Below are 17982 nucleotides of genomic sequence, written 5' to 3'. Positions count from 1 at the left end.
GGTTCCGGATGGATCTCCTTCAGAGATGCTGCCTTGGACGTCAACCTAATTCTCTACGACTCTCTAGGTTGCCTATCAAAAGGGGTTTGGGGCGAACGTTGCACCTTCACCCCACCTTCGGCTGATAAGAAAATAAAAAGGGGGACTCTTTGTATCTACTAACAAACAACTAACTACTGGCTGCTAATGGCCCTCCAAGCTCAGCCTTACACCAGGGTCAACCTCAGCTGTGATGTCACAGTCACGGAGAGCAGCCATAATACAGGGGAGCAGAAAAGAGTGCAGGGAGGATGGTGGGAAGGACAGGGGCTTCTCCTGGGGAACCCGTCTTCTGGATTTGGGTACCCCGATCCAAGCTCGGCCCTCTTGGGTTGCTTCCCTGCGCAAAGAGGATCTCACCATTCCATAACTGGTTGCTGTGAGGAATGTCCGGAAGGTTTATCAAGAGAAGAGAATATTTGTAGCTCAGGGTTGAACCGTGGGATGTTCTGACAGACGTTTCATGGACCAACTAGGGAACATCATCAGTGCTACAGAAGTGTCAGTAATATTACTCACAATAGCACTGATGGTGTTCCCTAGTTGGATATTGAAATGTCTGCCAGAAAACAGCTAAGCTCAGTGATCATCAAGGACCATTCATTCCTCCTCCTCTTCCTCCTCAAGTCCCTCTTCCTTCTAGCACTGATGATGTTACCTAGATGGGTCATGAAATGTTTGCAAGAAAACAACCAAGCTCAGAGAGCATTAAGGACCCCACAGTCGTTGTCCTCTTCCTCTTCTCCAACACCACACACTTCTAGCACTAATTATGTTGTCCAGTTGGGTTTTGAAACATCTGCATGAAAACAACAAGCTCAGAGAACATCAAGGACCCCACAGTCCTCCTCCACATGTGACCCCTGGACACTGTAACGGTCATAAATATGAAACAGTTGCCAAGCATCTGAATTTCGATTACGTGACTGTGGGGATGCTGCGTAAGTGTGAAAAATGATCATTTTTTTCAGTGCCATTACAACTTTGAACAGTCATTAAATGAATGGTTGTAAATCAAGGACTACCTGTAAGGTTGAACTGGTAACTTACATCTTATTGCTTTATGACAAATTAGAATTTATTGAACTTCTAGAAGGACAGTAAAAAGATAATCTGTTTAAATCTTGGACTGAAAAAATATGCTAATTTTTCTACATTTATGGCTGACTGGAAAAACCTTATAGACTATTTTGGCTTGAAATAGCAGGAAAAAAAATTCCTTTGTGGTTTTAATGATCAAGGGGAAAAATGGATAATAGAAAAAGCTTTGAGCTTTCTTTTTGGTAATCACAGAGTAAGAGATAATTTTAAAAGCATAGCTGCAGAGAAATTGGGAAGCTTTTAAAAATCTCTTTTTATTTCTTACTGCCCTTTTGTGTTTTCCTTGTTCCTTCTCTCTCTCTCTCTCTCTCTCTCTCTCTCTTTGGTCTCTCTATTTTGTAACTAGTTGGTGTGAGTTTTTGTGTTCCCTTTAAAACTTCCAATAAACTTTTATTTTTCTAAAAAATGGAAATGTGTGCTTTTGGCTTTGAATGGGCTCATTATCCCTGGATTGGAAAGATTACATGGTATAATTCTGTATGGATGAAATTTATTCATTCATTCATTCATTCATTCATTCATTCATTCATTCATATTTATAAACTGCTCAACTCCAAGGGACTTTTTAATGTTTGAAAACTAAGCTGCTATTTTACATCTGCTGTAATTTTATTTATCTATTCATTTATTCAATTTATACGCTGTGTCAGGTTTCGATGTCATCTCTCTATCCCACAACTCATGGCGGCTTACCACGTAATAAAAATAGAATTATACATCACTGAAACAGTAAAACAGTATATTTGATTATTCATGTAATAACAACAGCGAGGATTTTATTTGTGCAAAACTGGAAAGCAGAGAAAATACCTCTGGAAGAGGAAGTAATTAAGAATATTTTACACCGTGCAGAAATGAATAGATTAACTTTGATAATTAAAGAGGATTCAAAATATTTTAAGATATGGGGTCAATTCTACCATTGGTTAGAAAAGAGATATAGATAAACAAATTAATAGTTATGCAAGAGTTTGGTATAATTAAAATATTGTTGAAGAGAGGTTGTAATAGATTAAGAGAAAATGAAGAAAGAAGAAACAATAAGGAGATGAAGCCATTGAAGAAACACCGAGATGACACACGAAAAGATTAACTGATGTATTAAGTGTTTGTTTGTGTATAAAATAATTTTTTTTTGTAAAAAAGAAAGAAACAGTAAAACAGTAAATACAGTTAGTTCTCAAATTACAACAGCAATTGGGACTGAAATTTTGGTTGTAAGTCGTGACAGTCAGAAGTCAAAGACACTCAAGTGACCAGACTGAGTTTTACAACCATTTTTATGGTGGTCATTATAACAAACCATGGCTTAGGGCCGGGGTACTTACAGGACCGCCTTCTGCCACCAATTGCCTCCCACCAGCCAGTCAGGGTGCCGTCGGCCAGACAATGTCGCCTGGCCGACCCCCAGGGGGAGAGCCTTCCCTGTGGTGGCACCTACCCTCTGGAACGATCTACCCCCAGAGATACGAGTGATCCCAGACCTCCGGACTTTTCGTCGGGCCCTTAAAACCTATTTTTTCAGTTAGCCGGGCTGTCCTGATTTTATGGTGGGTTTTTTAAATTTGATATTGATTTTAATTGAAATGTTTTAAATTATGGGCCAAACTTTATTTAATTATTTTAAATCTATTTTAACTTTTGTGTACAAATGTTTTATTTTGGCTGTTCACCGCCCTGAGTCCGAAAGGAGAAGGGCGGTATAGAAATCTGAAAAATAAATAAATAAATAAATAAATAAATAAATAAATAAATAAATAAACCCCCACGGTTGTAAGTCTGAATCATGTGGTCATAAGTGTGAACCCATTCTCTGGAATGGGTGGTGGTTTTTTTTTGCCAGTAATTGTGAACTGGTTGTCAAAATTTGGTCATGGGACCATGAGGGCAGCACAATATTTTACAACGGGTTTCTGAGGTTGCTGTAAATCCAAACAGTAAGTTAAGGACGAGCTGCATTTATTTATTTTGACTAGTTCAAAGAGGAAATGTCAGCAGGTAAAAATATACTTGTGGGACCTGGACCAGGACCCCATTGGTGGTTTTCTTGTAGACGTTTCATGACCCAACTAGGTAACAGCATCAGTGCTAGATGAGAGGGGGAGTTGCGGAGAGGAGGAGGAGGAGGAGGAGGAGGAGGAGGAGGAGGAGGAGGAGGAGGAGGAGGAGGAGGAGGAGGAGGAGGAGGAGAAAACAACTGTGGGGTCCTTGATGCTCTCTTGAGTTTGGTTGTTTTCTTGCAGAAGTTTCATTACCCAACCAGATAACTTCATCAGTGCTACAAGGAAGGGTAGTTTGCAGAGAGGAGGGGGAGGAGGAGGACTGTGGGGTCCTTAATTAAGGACCCAACTGCTTGGAGGCAGAGACCACTGCACTCCACGGAGGGTTTCACCTCTGCTTGAGGTATTGGCTTAAGAAGAAATTTTTAAATGTTTTAATTGGTTTGTGATTTTTAATTTTAATTTTAATTTTTTAGTTTTTGAGGCAAATTTATATATACTTTAACTGTTTTTTAATATTTATATTTCATGTTCTTAATTCTGGCTGTACACCGCCCTGAGTCCTCAGGGAGAAGGGCGGTATATAAATTGGAAATAAAATAAAATAAATAAAATAAATACTGTTAGCTCCGCGTTGGCATGCTCCGTTCTGTTTCTTCTCTCTCACCTGTGTGCGTCACAAGACGATGTTGTGCAAAACCCACCAAGTACAGATTGTCCAGAATTATCTTTTTTTTTGCATCCTGGAATTTCAGGCTTCCTTTGAATGATCAGGATAAACCTGGGTTGCCTCTGTCCAAAATTAATCTTGTTTAGAGGTGGGGAACCGGGGCCTGGGCCAACGATAACCCCTCTTCATCCCAGTTGGGGAAGGCTGAGATGCACATCCTGGCCAACAGAGGGCGCTCTTTTCACAAGGATGACTTGGGAAGAGAGAGAGCTGGTTGCTTTGAAGCCAAGATCCAGCAATGTTCTCCATTTATTTCTTCCTGGGAAAGTGGATGGTTTTTTTGAAATGCTGAATCCTGACACGGTTGGGATTCCCAGTAGGGTCTGGTGGAGGTTGGAGGCCCCCAAAGCAGGGCTGAAATCCAGCAGGTTCTGGAGAACCGGTAGCGGAAATTTTGAGCAGTTCGGAGAACCGGCAAATAACCACCTCTGGCTGGTCACAGAGTAGGGTGGGAATGGGGATTTTGCAGTATCCTTCCCCCAGGAGTGGGGAGGGAACGGAGATTTTGCAGTATCCTTCCCCCAGGAGTGGGGTGGGAATGGAGATTTTGCAATATCCTTCCCCTAGGGTAGGAAGGGAGATTTTGCAGTATCCTTCCCCCAAGAGTGGGGAGGGAATGGAGATTTTGCAGTATCCTTCCCCTGCCATACCTACCAAGCCACGCCCACCAAGCCACACCACGCCCACACAACCGGTAGTAAAAAAAATTGGATTTTACCCCTGCCCCAAAATCAATATGGGGACTGCTTCCACACCATCAAAGCCTCATCTGTTTTTTTTTTAACATGCATAATTGTTTGCACAATGAATGCAAAAAAAAGGCATGACTTTAATTGTAGGCTCGTGGCTGCCATCTTGACTTTTTTGCCCTCCCAACATGCCGAGTTGGAAAAGTTCTTGGCTGCTCTGGAGGTTTTCAAGCAGAGATTGGACAACCATTTGTCCGGAATGGTACAAGGTTTCCTGCTTGAGCAGGGGGTTGGACTAGAAGACCTCCGAGGTCCCTTCCATCTCCCGTATTTTGATATATATATACCTGATAGATTTTCCAACCCATTATTGTCATAAGAGATTGTTTCCTTCTGATCTGGGGCTCGGGTGGCTGTTTCTGAAAAATGGGAGCAGCTTTGCCAACAAGCCTGAACAGCCTTTCTCAGCCAGGCACGGTCCACAGGTGTTGGACGTCAATACCCATAATCCTGAACCTATGCCATGCTGAGTAGCGGAAGCAAACTACGGTACGCTCAAGGTTCAATAGGAGGAAATGGCTTAATAACTCTCTTTTTTTTTTCAAAAGAAGAGAATATTTGTAGTTTAGAGTTGAACTCTGGAGTCCCTGGTGCTCTCTGAGCTGAGTGTTTTCCTTGCATCTGTTTCATGACCCAGCCAGGTAACATTATCAGTGCTAAGAGGTGGGGTTGCAAAGTGGAGGAGGAGGAAGAAGAGGAAGTAGAGGAGAAGGAGGAGAGGACTGTGAGGTCCTTGGTGGTCTCTGAGCTTGGTGGTTTTCTTGCAGACCTTTCATTGCCCAACTAAGTCACATGACTTAGATCTCAGACCTTCGGACTTTTCGTCGGGCCCTAAAAACTTACTTTTTTCAGCTAGCCTAGGGCTGGCCTGATTCCATGTTTGGTTTTTAATGTTTGATATTGATTTTAATTGATATGTTTTAAATTACGGGCCAAATTTCTATTTCATTAGTTTTAAATAATTATTTTAACTTTTGTACACATGTTTTTATTTTGGCTGTTCACCGCCCTGAGTCTGAAAGGAGAAGGGTGGTATACAAATTTAATAAATAATAATAATCATCATCATCATCAGTGCTAGAAGGGTGTGGGGTTTGCAGCAGTGGTGGGTTGCCCCTGGTTCAGATCAGTTTTATAGAACTGGTAATAAAACTGGTGGGAGGCTCTGCCCACCAACCCCGACGTCATCAGGAAGCTTCTACGCATGTGCAGAAACGCACACGCGTGGCCCCATTGCAAACCGGTAGTAAAGGTAAGTAGAACCCACCCCTGGTTTACAGGGAGGAGGAGGAGGAGGAGGAGGAGGAGGAGGAGGAGGAGGAGGAGGAGGAGGAGGAGGAGGAGGAGTATTGAGCTGTCCTTGGTGCTCTCTGGGCTTGCAGAGATTTGATTACCGTGCTAGGTAACATCATCTTCATGCAGACATTGATTACCATGCTAGGTAACATCATCAGTGCTAGGAGGGACCAGGGTTTGTGTGGAATGGAGGAGGAGGAGGACTGTGAGGTCCTTGGTGTTCTCTGAGCTCGGCTGTTTCTTGCAGATGTTTCATTACATAACTTGTTAACATCACCTTCTAGGATTGGTGATGTTACCTAGTTGGGTAATAAAACGTCTGCAAGAAAGCAACCGAGCTCAGGGTGCAGCAAGGACCCCACAGAACAATTCTTGGTGGTGCCCTCCTTATTCAGTGTTGGCCAGGAAAGGAAGCATCAGAGAGATCTGGCTGACCTTCTGAGCTCGATGACCTTAGACTGACCCAGTGGCCCTTCCCTGCTGGCTCAGGTTGTCTTCCACCTCCGTAGAAGGAATCTTCTTGCTACCTTCTCAACGGCCACCCTCCAGATAGGGTGGGGCCACAACGTCCTGGCCTCCCAGTCTCATGCACGTTAGACTCACCTGGGTCACAAACTTATTCTCGCTCCAGAGGGTCATCGGCGCTTCCTCAAAGGCCTTCTTCATGGTGTTCGGAGGCCGGTAGGAGTCGGTGTAGGTGCTGATGGGGGTCTTGGTTTTGGTGGCAAAGAGGAACATCTTGGCTGGATCTGGGCAGCTCTTCCGAAATCGTCAATGCAAGAAGAGGGAGCGAAGTACACTTCTTCGGCAGAAGAGCTCGGGACCTCAGCCTCATGGAATCGGGGGCGATTTCTCCCGCTAAGGTTGCTGGGAAAGGGAGAGTAGCTCTTCATGCCAGGGGGGGGCAAAATTTAAGAGTTTTTTTCCCTTGGTGGCCTCAGCCCTTCCCAACAGTCAGCCTTGGCATCATACGTGATGTCACAGTTGGCAGGCAGAAATGGGCAGGTGGGTCAGGAAAACCCATCCAACGTGGGGCTCAAGGTCAAAGGATTTTAGCGCAGGGTTTTGCAGCCTCGGGATCTTGAAGGTGGGTGGACTTCCACTCCCAGAAGTCCTCAGCCAGCAGGTGCCTTTTTCAGGAGGCAACTTGTTCTTTTCTTCAAAGATGTTTCGCTTCTCATCCAAGATGTTTCTTCAGATTCTTTGCTTCTTGGAGGAGAAGCAAAACATCTTCAAAAGAAGAACAAAGAAGAAAGTCCAGTTGCCTCCTGAAAAAGCACCTTTGGGACAACCATGACCTGGAGGACGGAGAATCTCTACAGACTTTGAGCTGGGCAATTTGGGATGGAGACCCTTGGAATAGTGTGGGAGTAGGAACGGATTTCCAGAGTAAAAAACTGCAGATTACAGGATCCCATTTGCACCACTCAGGTAACCCTGAGGACACAGATAAACCTCCAAGTGCTTCAATGACCCTCTAAAAGGATGCAAATGACCAACTGTCTGCAAGGAATATAAATCCTTCCGTTCCCCACCGTCCTGTCAGAGCTGAAGAAGCTTCTCAGAGGAGAAGTGAAACGTCTTCAAAAGAAAAACCAAAAAAGTCCAGTTGCCTCCTGAAAAAGCACCTTTGGGACAACCAGGACCTGGAGGACCGAGCATCTCTGCAGACTCTCAGGCAGCATGCTGTCTATGCTTCCACAAGCTTGCTAATTAGGGAATTCTGGGAGTTGAAGTCCACACAACTTTAAGCTTGCCGGCTGGGGAATTCTGGGAGTTGAAGTCCACAAGTTTTCAAGTTGCCAAATTTGGAGGCCCTGTTCTATGCTTGCCACCAGAAGTTGTGGGCGCTCCATCACTGGAGGTTTTCAAGAACAGACTGGATAGCCATTTGTTTGAAATGGTATATAGGGTCTCCTCCGTAAGCAGGGGGTTGGACTAGAAGACCTCCAAGGTCCCTTCCAGCTCTGTGATTCTGTGATCCCTGGAAAGGCCAGAGGACTTTCTGCCGTGTGCAGGAGCTCCGCAGGTTCTTGGGTGGAAAATGAGGCGAAGGGGAAAATGAAAACTTCCAAGCCAAGCTCCTTATTCCAGCAGAGGGAGCATCCATCTTTGGGTGACCCAGTTGATCCCTGATCAGTAACTGATGGAAGATGTCTGTGTCACCTGCAGGTTTCAGCTTTTGCATGAAGCTTTGACAAAAAGGATGTTGAGGCTTTAGAAAAAGAGAGAAGAGCAACTAAGATGATTAAAGATCTGGAGACAAAAACTTATGAAGGACGGTTGCAGGATTTGGGTTTGGTAAATCTGGAGAAAAGAAGGATGGGGGGGAGGGGATGACATGAGAGCAGTCTTCCAGTATTTGAGGGGCTGCCACAAAGAGGAGAAGGTCAATTTATTTTCCAAAACACCAGAAGGCAAGAGAAGAAGCAACGGATGAAAACTAATCAAGGAGAGAAGCAACCTGGAATTAAAGAGAAACTTCCTAACAGTGAAGACAATTAACCAGTGGAACAGCTTGCCACCAGAAGTTGTGGGTGCTCCATCACTGGAGGTTTTTAAGAAGAGACTGGACAGCCACTTATGGGATATAGGGTCTCTTGCTTGAGCAGGGGGTTGGACTAGAAGACCTCCAAGGTCTCTTCTAGATCTATTCTGATTGATTGATTGATTGATGATTCTGCCTCCCAGGACTTTGTACAGGGAGATCTTGCTGAAGATTTAGTTTTGTTGGGGACATGCTTCCCTTACGTTGAACCATTCGGATGATTAAAATGGAACTAGAATTGAGAGTAGGCTTCTTTTGAGGAATTGAGGATGACCACAGAGGCAATAGAGTAGACTCAAAGCCAGTGAGACTTTCAACCAGCTCCTTCTTTTGCTCTAAAGTAGTGCTTCTCAACCTCAGCAGCTTGCAAATGTGTGGACTTCAACTCCCAGAGTTCTCCAGCCTGGAAGCTTTAAGAAGTCTGGACTTCAGCACCCAGAATTCCCCAGTCAGCAAGCTTTAAGATGGGTGGGTTTCAACTCCCAGAATTCCCCAGTCAGCAAACTTTAAGATGTGTGGACTTTTTCAACTCTCAACATTCCCCAGTCAGGAAGTTTTAAAATCTTTTTTTTTTTAAATAAAGTTTTTTATTTTTTATTTTCTCATAAACACATTTACATGTACAGTCATTTCCACCATTTTCCATTCATCTTTTCTTTTAACTTTCATTTTTCATTTTTACTTTTTCGGGGCTGCTCTTTTACCCTTTACCTTTACTCCAACCTTTCTTCTTCTCCTCCCCTTTTCTTTCCTCTCTGTTCTCCTACTTCCTTCGTTCTTTCTCTCCTTCTCTTTCCTACTTCCCCTTCTCTTCCCACACTCCTCTCTTCTTCCCCCCTTCTAACCTTCTCCTCTACTCCACTTCCCCTCCCTTTTCTTTCTCCCCTTTTCCCATTCTTCTTTCTCCCCTCCTCTCTTCTCCCTTCCTCTCTCTCTACTCCCTCCCCTCTCTCCTGTTATTTCCCTTTTCAGTTCAATCTAAAGTGGTATTTGAGCAGCTCTGATTTTTATTATTCATTTATTTATTTATTTATGAGATTTATATGCTGCCCAATCTCCAGCTGGACTCAGGGCGGCTCACAACAGTTAAGAAACATCTAATAAAAAGTTAAAAAATTGAATCCAAATCTCATAATTTAACAGTTAAAAGTACAATTAAGTCTAACAAGTTAAAATTAAAATAGAATTAAAACCCCATCAGTCCAGGCCGGCCAAACGAAACAGCCACGTTTTCAGGTCGCGGCGGAAAGAGCGGAGGTCGGGGGCCACCCGGAGCTCCAGGGGCAGTTGAGTCCAAAGGGTAGGTGCGCCCACAGAGGACGCCCTCCCCCTGGGGGTCACCGGCCGACACTGTCTGGCCGACGGCACCCTGAGGAGGCCCTCTCTGTGGGAACGCACCGGGCGATGAGAAGCTGTTGCTGGCTTCAGATGGTCCCCCAAATATCCCAGGCCTAAGCCATGTAAGGCCTTATAGATTTTCTAATTATCTTTATTCTCATTTCAATTTCTTATTCAATTATTTATTTTTATTTCATCATTTGCGTACATTTTTATAATATCTCACTTTTTTCCCTTTTAACCCCCCCCCCCCTTTTTCCTTTTACTTGACATCATCTGGGTATCTATTTTTCTAATTGTTTTCTCCCATCTATTCTCTTTCTATTTTATTTCTATATCCTTATTCATATTTCTTTTCTAACCAATCATAAAATTTATCCCATGTCTTGAAATACACAGACTCCTCTTTATCTTTTATTCTCAATGTTAATCTATTCATTTCTGCACATTCTAAAATGTTCTTTATAATTTCTCCTTCCAACGGGATTTTATCTGCTTTCCAGTTTTGTGCAAATACAATTCTAGCCGCCGTTATTATATGAAAAATCAAATATGTATCTTCTTTACTATATTTCTCTGGTAAAATTCCCAATAAGAATATCTCTGGTTTTAACTCTGTATGTTGCTGGAACATTCCCTCTAACCATGTTTGTATTTTCACCCAATATTGTTTTGCTTCTTTATGGAAGCTTTAAAATCTCTGGATTTAAAGGCTGGCTGGGGAATCCTGGGAGTTGAAGTCCACAGTTCTTTACAGTTGCCAGGTGGGAAGGCTTCTGATGTAAACGTGTCTATGGAGTTGGGTGACTTGCCTGAAAACTTTTTTGCCTACTTTTGATTTTTCCAAAAAGAAAACCCCCGAGGGCTTCCCTGGAAAGCCTTTGCTCCCCACCAGCTCATTATTATTCCTGAATTTGGGGGTGAAAGAAGTATGAACCTTCTAGGTCTGAATGAGACCCCCGTCAGCCAGTCTGGTTGCATATGGATTGCTGTGGCTACCAAGTGTGGGATTTGTCAGGGAGTACAGATAGTCCTTGGCTTACAACTGTGCACTTAGGGACCGTTCAAAGTTATAACGGCACTGAAAAAAAGTGATGTTTTGTGAGCTTTTTCTGATTTTCTCTCTCTCTCTCTCTCTCTCTCTCTCTCTCTCTCTCTCACTCACTCACTCACTGGTGTATTTTCATTTCTTACCGCTCTGAAAAAACAGAATCCTTCCTTCCCTTTTCCGCAGACGGAGGTTTTCACACACAGAGACAGCCGGGTCGGTTTCATATGTACGCTTTTTAATATTAATTCTGTCAACACTACACACAACCAGTAACAATGATAAATACTGCAATGGAAATGTTAAAAAAAAAAAAATATTATACATGTAACATGTCTTCCAAAAACCACATTGTAAAAATAAATTAATGTGTAAACTTGACGGTAAATTATAATAATTATAATAATAATAATAAAAAAACCAACAGATTGGTTTAAGGCAATCATCTACATGATGGGGACAGGACTGTGCTACGTTGCTCAGGCTGGGGAAGCAAAAAAATTAAGACTGGGTTTTGCTGGAAAACAAAGAACTGACTTTACTGGGAGGGGAAGGGGATTAGCCAGAACAAGGAGACTCCCCTTCCCAATTTATAAGTGAGTTTGAGAGGGAAGTGATAGGGCCGGTGTCTCGTCAAGAGTTTCGGGCAGGTTCGTCATCCTCAAATCTACACGGTTCCCTATTGGGACTCTTGACAGCTTCCCTTTCTTTGCCTGTTTCATGCACACACAAGTCGAACATGGCAAGAAGTGCCAATAGAAGGGAGAATTTGTAGCTCAGAGTTCAACAGTGGGGTCCCCGGTGCCCTCTGAGCTTTGCGGTTTTCCTGCAGACGTTTCATGATCCAACTAGGTAATATAATCAAGTGCTAGAAGCCGGTAGAGTTTCAGGAGGAAGAGGAGGAGAAGAAGGACGAAGACAATGACGACTGTGGGGTCCTTGTGCTCTCTGAACTTTGTAGTTTCCTGCAAATGTTTCATGACCAAACTAGGTAACGTCATAAGTGCGAGGAGGAGGAGGAGGAGGAGGAGGAGGACGAGAGGACAACTATGGAGTCCTTGGTACTCTCTGAGCTTGATTGTTTCCTCACAGACATTTCATTACCAAACTATGTTCCATTATCAGTGCGAAAAGGGAGTGGGAGTTACTCTCTTTTTATATATATTAGTGTCTTGTCCTTTTTGTGGGAATGCTATTTTCTTCTTGGTGATTCCTTGGTTAGGCCGTTTACTGAACTGATAGTTCCTTGATTGGGGTAAATAGAGAACAATTCCCACTCCCTTCTAGTATTGATGATGTCAGCTAGATGCAGAATGAAATGTTTGCAAGAAAACAACCCAGCTCAAGAAGCACCAAGGACCCCAGTTTATTTACTAGTGGGGTATAGTTTGGTAGTCCCTTGATTAGAATATTGTTTCCTGTTTGATTGTTTGTCTGGAAGTAATCCCTGCTTACCTGGGTGCTGGCTGTTGGAGAAGATGTGTTCCGGGGTTAAAAAAAAACAACAACAGCACAAACTCCACACTTGCTAGTACTGATGATATCACCTACTTGGGTCATAAAACATCTGCAATAAAAAACAACCAAGCTCAGAGAGCACCAAGAACTTCATGGTCCTCCTTCTTCTCCACTCGACCAACCCTATTCCCTGCTAACACGGATGATGTTACCTACCTGGGTCATGAAACTTCTGCAAGAAAACACTAACCCCTCCCAAGAGGCAGCTGGTCACAAGGACAGAGGAGGCTGGTGGAGAAGTCTTTGGGCCTCCTCATCTCATCTCTTCTTCTGCCCTTAAGGATAGGAGTAGGGTTTTTTACTACGTCTGTTTTTGCTCCTGGAAAACAGATGGTTGAGAGCTAACATCCATGATAAACTGACACTTAAAAGAGGAGGAGTGAACAGACTAAGTTTCTTGAAACAGTTTGCTTCCATACCCTCATGGCACACACTTTCAGGAACCGGAGAGTTGGGGGTTACTCAGAAGAGTACCTGCCCTCTCCCAGCAAGAAACAACCTGAAGCAGCCCTGATCATTTTATCGAATTCATGGAGCTACTGGGGGTGGGTGGGTGGGGGTGGGGCTGATAGGGGAGGGGGGCAGTTTGAACAGTGCAAAATCTAAAGGGGTTTGGTGCCCCCTTCCACCAAACAAGAACGAAGACAAAATTATCCCTTTGCAGTTTTGGGAGGCAAGATCATCCTCTGGTTCCCCCCTGGGTGCAAATCAATTATTATTTTAAAAAGAGAAGATGGGATAGAATTTACTGAATCTCTTGGTTGGTCATAAGGTGCTTACAAAGCAAGAAAACCCGGACTTTTTGAAAGAATTTGGGTGCTCCAACCCTGGAGGCTTTCAAGAAGGGACTGGACAACCATTTGTCCAAAGTGATACAGGGTCTCCTGCTTGAGCAGGGGGTTGGACTAGAAGACTTCCGAGGTCCCTCCCAACTCTTGTTATTTTGTATTCTGTAATTCCTCACCGAAGGAATTGAAGATGCAATGGTTTTCAAGGGGACAAAGAGTTGTGTAGTGACGTTCTCCCACTTGGCTCTTTCCAAAGGAGGGAGGGGGCCGGAGAGATGGGTGAAGGAATATGGGGGAGCCACAAATTCTAGGCCAAGAACCCTCTGCAGCAATGGAGATCATCTCCCCCAAAGCAGAGAAGAACCTCAGCAGATCCTTCAGAAGTTGTGAGTGCTCAATAGTCCTCCAGAAATTATGAGTTCTCCAACGTTGGAGGTTTTTAAGAAGAGATTGGACAACCATTTGTCTGAAATGGTATAGGATCTCCTGCTTGAGCAAGAGGTTGGACTAGAAGACGTCCGAGGCCCCTTCCAACTCTGTTATTCTGTTAAGGTGCTTGGTTGGAAATAGGTGCCTCCTCCACCTTAGCTCCTGAATTCCCTGGAGATGCACTATGGGGTACTCTTGGGATCACTGTGGGGCAGCTGTCTTATTGGGGGAGGGTGTTTTGAGCAGCCTCCAAGGGTTAGGAGGAGAATATGCTGAAGACGGAGAGAAGGAGCCGCCAACCTCTCAGCAGAACAAGGTACGGACTGAGAAGACACAACAGAAGCTGAAGAACGAGGCCTGTGTGCAATTCAGCAGAGCTTGCAATTCTAGACCTAACCTCCGGACATGGGTGCCAAGATTCCTTCGGACAAGTAAGTTAGGCCTGGAAAGAGAAGAATGGCAGGAAAGCATGCCTGGAGGACCACAAGCTCTGTCTAAACTTGCTTTGTGCATAACCATGCCTCAAAAGCAGAAAGACAGTCCTTCAAGTGGGAATGGAGGATTCCTGAACTGCCTAAAGCCCCAAATTATGACATTTCCATCTGAATGAATGGTCCCCAAGAGGGAGAAAATAGCAGATCCATCCTTCCATCTCTCCCTGCATTCCACCATCCTTCTCACCATTTCATCTATCTGTTCTATCATCCCGCCATTCATCTCTATCCATCCATCCAACCATACCAGCATCCATCCATCCCCATCCATCCATTCATTCATCCATCCACCTATCAATCGATCAATCAATTAATTAATCAATCAATCAATCCATTCATCTTTCCATCCATCCATCCATCCATCCATCCATCCATCCATCCATGGGAGACATGATAGCAGTATTCCAGTCTTTGAGGGGCTGCCCCAAAGAAGACGGAGGGTGGACAAGCTATTCTCCAAAGCACCTGAAGGCAGGAGAAGAAGCAACGGATGGAAACTAATCAAGGAGAGAAGCAGCCTGGAGTTAAGGAGAAACTTCCTGACAGTGGGGACAATTAACCAGGGGAACAGCCTGCCTCCAGAACTTGTGGGTAATTCATCACTGGAGGTTTTAAAGAAAAGACTGGACAACCACTTATCTGGAACGGTATGGGGTCTCCTACTCTGGTAGGGGGCTGGACTAGAAGACCTCCAAGGTCCCTTCCAACTCTATTCTGATTGATTAATTGGTCACAGGTCAAAAGAAGAAGATGAGCGGGCCGTAATATTTACCAATCTAATCTCTTTAGGGCACAAATACGAAGAAGGTAAAATTCAAAGCTCAGTCCTTTTGCAATCCCCCAAACTGTGATGGAGAAAAAAAACCCGACAAAGCGTTTGCCTAGAAACACAAAGGTAGGAGACTGTAATCGCGTTAAGCAGTGCAAAATTTCTTTTTTCTTTTTTAAATTACTTTTATCCGTGTGAACGAACCATGTGTGAAAAAAAATCAAATACGGATGAGTTAATCTCTAGGTAGAAGCTTTTCAAAGGAATGAAGGATGTCTCTTTTTTAAGGGAAACTTCTCTGGCCTAGATTCATCACTAATAAGGTCCTTTTACTTGGGGGCTTTGGGGTCAGAGTTTATTGGGTTAAAAGGGTCAGCCTTTGCTACGGTTTTACTCGTCCCATGAAATTCTTCCAGGCTGGTCTTCAACGCAAAAGATCAGCTCAGCAGAAGAAACCTGCAATCTCCTGTATCTCGTTTCCAAAATATCTTTTATTTTTCTCTTATCTCTTCACTCTTCTCCAAAAGGAACCACGAAAGAAACTCTGCTTGCCCAAACCCCAGGATCACTTTCTCCACGGACAACGGGTGGACGTGCTAAACCAGGATGGGATATGTAGTATCCACGTACATAAATACTCTTGTCAGGAGGAGACAGAGGTCCGGATTTGCGCTCAGGAGGGGAGAGTTGATGAGCCAGGGGACAAATCTGTAACCCAACGTGGAGCAGGTGTCCCTGGAGGTGAGCAGGAAATCTGGCTTTGAGAGGGGCGACAACTCTGCCACATTGGTTTTTGTGTCTATATATATACATTTAAATATTTTGAGTGGTGCGGTGGCCTAGAGGTGGAGCTCTAGCCTCACAATCAGGAGGCTGTGAGTTTGATCCTAGGTAGAGGCAGTTATTTCTCTCTCTGGGCACGATGAGAATGTATCTGCCGAACAAAACTCCGCACTGGTGACAGGAAGGGCATCCGGCCAGTAAAACACTCAGCTCCATTCAGTTGCCCAGACCCCACCCTGTAAGGGATTATGGGGTCGTTAAAAGAAGATGATGATAGATTTAAATAGTTTCCCTGTTAGGTTGCAAAGCTTGGCACGGTCCGAGTTTAGCAAAGCAGAGTAATCATCAATTTCGGTTATGATTTTTTCCTCCGTTACTACGGTTGGCCGGTAATTTTTTACAAATGCTGCAAAAGCAACCTATTTACAAGCAACGGCGATGACCCAACAGGGCATCAATCTGTCAATGAGAAGAGCACGCTAACTGGCATCGAAGAACAGGACAGGAATTGGGCCAAGGGGTCTCTATGGAAGCCCAGCCTGTCCCTCTCCTGGCTACAGACGGAATGGGCCAACTCGTCACAGCCAATTCACCGCAGGACAATTTAACAGTTCAATTCAATTATTTAAAATAAATGAATAAAAATATTTTAGGTTTTGCCGTTCGCGTTTCATCTTGTCCCTCCCTTTGGCAGCCTTTCTTTAATGATTTTATTCCACCGTTTCTTTGATATTAGTGTAACTAGTTGTGTGGTGTTGTGGCCTGTTGGCTGCCGGCCCCTCCAGCAGCCGAATCGGAGGAGGAGGAGGAGGAGGAGGAGGAGGAGGTGTGGGAGTCAGGGCCAGTATCAGGGCAACCTGAGAGCTCCGAGGGGGGAGAGGGAATGGAGCTGGCAGAGAGAGAGAGACAGAGGTGGAGCCGGGGCCCTCTGTCAGCCCTCAGGTGGGGAGTCAACAGTCCCCAGGTCTGGAGGTGGCTAGTGAGGAGGAGGAAGAACAGCTGGGTCCAGTGCCCTGACGTGCGGATGCACAGAAGCCAGAGGAGAGGAGAGCAGTGGAAATCTATGGGCTGGACCTTGGGACAGAAGAGCCAGCGCTGCTAGAGAAGCCCCACCCTCGCTCTGGGGATAAAAGGCAGGGGATAGAGATGAATAGATGTGGCAGACAACTATTCATCTCCCCTGCCGGACAGACTTCTTAGCCTGCGGTGAGAGAGAAACTTTTTGCCGGGGCTGCCGGCGCTCCTAATAAAGAATCTTTGAGTTTTAACTTCAGAGGGTTTGTCGTGTTTGGGGAGCTGGCTCAGAACATGTGGCGACTTGGCCATGTTGAGTTCTCCTGCAGCGAGTTGGCCGTGGCAAGTTGGCTGTGGCGAGTTGGCCATGGTGAATTGTCATAGATATGGATCCAGAAAGGAGACTGGTGCTGGGTCTGGCCGACTGGATCTTGGGACAAAAGGGTGTTGCCTTCTGGACTCATCAAGAACGTCTGTAGGCAGCCACTGTCCTGTTTTTGAACCCAGTGGGCACGGATAAAGCAGAATATTTGTAGCTCAGGGTTGAAATAATAAGGGATCCTTGGTGCTCTCTGAGCTTAAAGATTTTTCAATGCCCAAACTAGGTAACATCACTAGTATTGATGATGTTGCCTAGCTGGGTCATGAAATGTCTGCAAGAAAACAACCACAATCAGAGAGCACCAAGAACAACCCCCCCCCAAATGGGCACTACAATCCAAGATCATCTTAGGGCAGCAGCTTGACCCCTGGTCCTCAGAAGCTAAAGGACCCCTTAATGCAGATGCAGGAGAAGACAACAGCCCAATGCAGATCTTCTCTTTTGCTCTTCAAGGTTGAAGAAACCAAGATTTCCACTGTGAGCAATGCTCCTTCTCAGTGTTGGTTTGCGTTCAGTGAGTAGGTAAAACTATCGGGGTGAAGGGAGGGTGAGCCCTGCTTCTCTGTTACATTCCCCCCCCCACGTTTTAGTGGCCACCGTTGTTTAATTTCAGGTACCCTGTAATCCATGGTATGGATTCATCCTGGCCAATTCCTCTTTAGCAAAATAAAATAAAATTAAATTTAAAAAAATCTTGTATTTCGTTCTTCCCCTGCTCCCAAAATAAAATCCCTTTCATTTCTGGCCATGGATTGTTTTCCTTCCCCATTCAGACTCCTGCACCTGGAATGTCAGGTAGAGACACCCTACAGTAGAGGTGTCCGAACTTGGCAACTTTTAAGTCACGTGGACTTCAACTCCCAGAATTCCCCAGCCAGCCTGTGCTGGCTGGGGAATTCTGCAAATTGAAGTCCACAGATCTTAAAAATTGCCAAGATTGGATAGCCCTGCCCTAC

At 44.6% G+C, this 17982-nt stretch overlaps 1 protein-coding gene across 2 annotated transcripts in view; it reads right to left on the bottom strand.

Annotated features, from left to right (window-relative positions):
* Positions 1-16464: 16464 nt before the first annotated feature.
* Positions 16465-17982, bottom strand: part of FAM219A (family with sequence similarity 219 member A) — a 64049-nt gene continuing 62531 nt past the window's right edge. For both annotated transcript variants that reach the window (XM_070938972.1, XM_070938973.1), the window contains exon 6: positions 16465-17982. This exon is cut by the window's right edge. The gene's annotated coding sequence lies outside the window, so the exon portion shown is untranslated.

This window comes from Pituophis catenifer, unplaced genomic scaffold (genome assembly GCF_029215685.1).
Source record: "Pituophis catenifer annectens isolate HBS135680 unplaced genomic scaffold, rPitCat1.0.hap2 SCAF_2, whole genome shotgun sequence".
NCBI lineage: Eukaryota > Metazoa > Chordata > Lepidosauria > Squamata > Colubridae > Pituophis > Pituophis catenifer.
This window is presented reverse-complemented; position numbering and strand designations above follow the sequence as displayed.